At 31.0% G+C, this 5,000-nt stretch overlaps 1 protein-coding gene across 1 annotated transcript in view; it reads right to left on the bottom strand.

Annotated features, from left to right (window-relative positions):
• Positions 1-5,000, bottom strand: part of LOC137640693 (probable G-protein coupled receptor No9) — a 221,535-nt gene that overhangs the window by 204,647 nt on the left and 11,888 nt on the right. The window lies entirely within an intron of this gene.

Below are 5,000 nucleotides of genomic sequence, written 5' to 3'. Positions count from 1 at the left end.
GTTATGGAGCCTTTTAATTTTCGTGTTTAATTTTTTTTCTCTTATTGCATGACAATTTATCTGTACCGAGAATATGGCAGATGGATTGGTTGTTGAGAATCTATCGTCGCGTTTAATCAGAAATATTTTCTTTTTTCTAGTAATGTTATACAGCCTTTTATTTTATATATATATATATATATATATATATATATATATATATATATATATATATATATATATATATATACTCAAATGTCTGAAATTTAGCTGTACTGAAAATGTGGCTGATTGTCAAAATCTGTATTTAGACTTAAGAAACATTTATTATTTATTGCAGTGCTATAGCCTCAGTAACATGGTCTTCCACTGTCTTGGGTTGGAGTTCTCTTGCTTGAGGGTACAATCGAGCACGCTATTCTATCTAATTTCTCTTTCTCTTGTTTTGTTTAAGTTTTTATAGTTTATATAGAAAATATTTAGCTTAATGTTGTTACTATTCTTAAAATACTTTATTTTTCCTTTTTTTCCTTTCCTTAATGAGCTATTTTCCCTGTTGGGGCCCCATGGGCTTATAGCATCCTGCTTTTCCAACTAGGGTTGTAGCTTAGCAAGTAATAATAATAATAATAATATTACTTCAAGCAATATTTTACAGCCTTTTTTTATTGTTTTGTTTAACTTTTTATTATTTTGGTGTCTTGAATTCTGACGAGTTATGTTTACGAAACTTGTTTGTTATTCAGAAAACAAAGTAAAAAAAAAAAAAAAAAGAAAGTTATAAAAGTTGTATATTTTCCATTATTTATTTCTGCCATAAAAATAGCTTGGTGTCGTTTATCTTATCTGACGAAACCCATAATTTGTATCTGTCCCAATTCTAAAAAACTTATTCATTCAGGATTTCCTCTACATTAAGTTTTTCTAGTCTATAACCTCATTAAACTCAGCCCGTCTGTTTGTCATCCTGTCCATTTTCTCTGTCACTTTCTTCCTCTGAGCCCGTATCTTTAGACAGATGTATCTAACTGTTTTGTGTCATTCAGTGAAATTCAGTATTTGAATCGTTCCAAAGGATTTATTGTCATATATCGGGACGTTCTGTTTTTCACAATATCATATACTGAAGATAAGGAAGATGAGTTAAATTATCTCTATTATATTCTTATTTATCCCTGCTTTGCTTTTTATTGCTTATAAGTTATCTTGTCAATCAATTTTGTCCTGTATTTTTTTTCTCAAATTCTCAAGAGCCTTTTTTTTATATATATTTTTTTGTTGGGGGGGGGGGGGGGATATTCCTTCTAATTCATTCCACCTATTGGGTTCGACACTTACAGCATTAAAATGTACGTAAAGGGGTGTGGTGGCCGATGTGGTAACGTCCCTGAGTGGTGAACGCCAGACTGAGGTTCGACTCCCGCTCAAATTCGTTTGTTTCTTTGGTCGCTGCAACCTCACTATCCTTGTGAGCTGAGAAGGGGATTTTGGGGGAGCCTATAGATCTATCTGGTGAGTCATTAGCAGCCATTGCCTGACCCTCCTTGGTCCTAGCTTGGGTGGAGAGGGGGCCTTGGGCGCTGATCATATGTATATATGGACACTGCTCGATAGGGCAATGTCACTGATTTTTTGCCTTTGCCATTCATGAATGGCCTTTAATCCTATAATTGGTTTTTACACTAATTAGATTTGATTAGTTACTTTGTTTGAATTTTAAGAATGTTTTTCATGAAAGGTCATATATATATATATATATATATATATATATATATATATATTATATATATTATCATTATGCTTCCAATATTATATATATATATATATATATATATAAATTTATTTATATATATATATATATATATATATATATATTATGATTTAATGTTAATGCTTCCAATATTATCCTTCCTTTCTTTAGATTTATGCATTGAATAATTTTCACTCTAAAGAGTTTTACATCGCAACACTATTTCAGCTTACTATGGCTTACTATGTTAGGTTTTTCTAGTACAAGCCGGTATGGAAAATTACAACTTTTTTTCTTTTTCCTTTCTTTTTTTTTTTTTTTTTTTTTTTAGAAAACAGTAGTTTTTCGGTATAAATTTAATTTATATATTCATCAGTGTTCATGATAATAAAATTTTTTGGGAGCAATATTAAGGATTGCGATAAAAATATTGCCTCAGGTGCATTTTTAATGTTTTTTTCACACTGTTTATGCAAAATGATATTGGCTCATAGATATTGCGTTAATTTATTTTTCTTATGATCTGGACTCCCTCTAGGGTTAAATTATGATGAATATTATGGAAAATCTAATTTTACCGGAACGTACTGATAACTGGATGAATTCTTTGGAAGGTTCAACATGCTTAAGAAGAGCACGAACAGAATAGTCTTGGGTAGTAACATAGCCTCTGTACCATGGTCTTCCACAGTTTTGGGTTAGAGTTCTCTTGCTTGATGGTACACTCGAGCACGCTATTACATCTTATTTCTCTTCCTCTTGACTTGTTAAAGTTTTAATAGTTTATATAGGAAATATTTATTTTAATGTTACTGTTCTTAAAATATTTTATTTTTCCTTGTTTCCTTTCGTCACTGGACCATTTTCCCTGTTGGAGCCCCTGGGCCTATAGCATCCTGGTTTTCCAACTAGGGTTGTAGCTTAGCAACTACCACTACTACTACTACTACTACTACTACTACTACTACTACTAATAATAATAATAATAATAATAATAATAATGAAATGAGACAAGAGGGTTGTTTGTTTGTTTGTTTGTATACGTCTTTGTCCGTGGTTTTATCTATTAGCTGACTTCAGCAGAATTTTCTAGAGATCTTTCCGTAACGTTATACCAAAGGTAAGCCTCGAGAGTAGTAACAGAAGATTAGATTGTAGGAGAGATAGGAATTTAACTTTGTTTTTTAGGCAAAGGAAACTTTTACGTGGGTTAGCTTTGAAGTATGTCTGCGGTCACAGAAGGGGCCCTGTAAAGTTTCGCGCTCTACGTTCTTTAGGATTTTTTATTTTTATTGTGCTTTTTAATCTCTCGATTGTAATCAATGTAGTTGTTTATATTGTGATTTGTAATCTCTTGATTGTAAGCCGTTTAATTGTTTTGTAATTATTGTAATTGTTTATATTTTGCTTTTTAATCTTTTGATTGTAATCAATGTAATTGTTTATATTGTGCTTTTTAATCTCTTGATTGTAATCAATGTAATTGTTTATATTGTGTTTTGTAATCTCTTGATTGTAATCAGTGTAATTCTTTTATTGTGCATTGTAATCTATTGATAGTAATCAATGTAATTGTTTATATTGTGCTTTGTAATCTCTTGATGGTAATCAATGTAATTATTTATATTTTGCATTGTAATCTATTGATTGTAATCAACGTAATTGTTTATATTGTGCTTTGTAATATCTTGATTGTAATCAATGTAATTGTTTTTATTGTGCATTGTAATCTATTGATTGTAATCAATGTAATTGTTTATATTGTGCTTTGTAATCTCTTGATTGTAATTAATTTATCTGCTTATATTGTGCTTTGTTATCTCTTGATTTTAATCAATGTAATTATTTATATTGTGCTTTGTAATCTTGATTGTAATTAATGTAATTATTTATATTGTGCTTTGTAATCTCTTGTAATTAATTTAAACAAAAGCCTTACACGAAATAACGCGAGAAACACCGGTATTCGTTTCAAGTAGTTAAAAGATGTTCTTAACTCGATGCAGTTGTGAAGAGTGGCTGTATATCAGGCGTTAAGATCTGGCCTGGATAATTTAGTCATTCCTTATGAGAAGCTGTTAGTAAGAGCTGCTGTCTTATGGGTCATAGAAACTCGTCCTACTCGAGTTGGTAGTCCTTAAAAGAGAACGAGCTGACGTCATGCCATATTGAACTCGAGTACATATCATAGGAGAGAGAGAGAGAGAGAGAGAGAGAGAGAGAGAGAGAGAGAGATTTCAGTGCCTCAATGCCAATGTATTGTATATTTTATTAAGAATTATTATGCTTTTAAGAATATTTTGTGGAGAGAGAGAGAGAGAGAGAGAGAGAGAGAGAGAGAGAGAGAGAGAGATTCAGTGCCTCAATGCCAATGTGTTTTATACTTATTTTATAGAATCATATTTTACGTAAGAATATTTTGTGGAGAGAGAGAGAGAGAGAGAGAGAGAGAGAGAGAGAGAGAGATATCAGTGCCTTAACCCCCAATGTGTTGTATACTTTTTATAGAATCGTATGTAAGAATAGTTTGTGGAGAGAGAGAGAGAGAGAGAGAGAGAGAGAGAGAGAGAGAGAGAGATTTAGTGCCTCAACGCCTATGTGTTGAATACTTTTTATAGAATTATTTTGTTTATAAACACATTTTATGGAGCTACACGTTTGAAATATCTTTGATCAAATGATGGTTGCATGTGTCAATATACTTGAATATACCTACAACATAATCTTAACAGAAGTATATCGAAAAGAGAAGAAAAAGAAAATGCGGGCACAATGTACCCAAAGCTTAACAAGATTATACAGTTTATAGCATGCTCTCCACATTTCTGTTGCCCTAAGTACTTAAGGCGATAACTTATATATGAGTACTACTGAGACAGATTTTAAGACCGCATTTTATTCCACCTGTGACCAAGTTGTGGAATGATCTTCCTAATCGGGAAGTTGAATGAGTAGAACTTCAAAAGTTCAAACTTGCAGTAAATATTTTTTTGTTAAAGAGGCTGTCATAAGTCATTTTATGGTTTATATATGAAGTATCTGTTTTAATGCTAATGTTTTTAAAATACTTTATTTTATTTGTTCATTACTTCTTATATCGTTTATTTCCTTATTTCCTTTCTTCACTGGGCTAATTTTATCTGTTGAAGCCCTTGTGCTTAGCATCTTGCTTTTCCAACTAGGGTTGTAGCTTAGCTAGTAATAATAATAATAATAATATTAATAATAATAATAATAATAATAATTATTATTATTATTATTATTATTATTA

Source organism: Palaemon carinicauda, chromosome 5 (assembly GCF_036898095.1).
Source record: "Palaemon carinicauda isolate YSFRI2023 chromosome 5, ASM3689809v2, whole genome shotgun sequence".
In the NCBI taxonomy this organism is placed as follows: Eukaryota; Metazoa; Arthropoda; class Malacostraca; order Decapoda; family Palaemonidae; genus Palaemon; species Palaemon carinicauda.
This window is presented reverse-complemented; position numbering and strand designations above follow the sequence as displayed.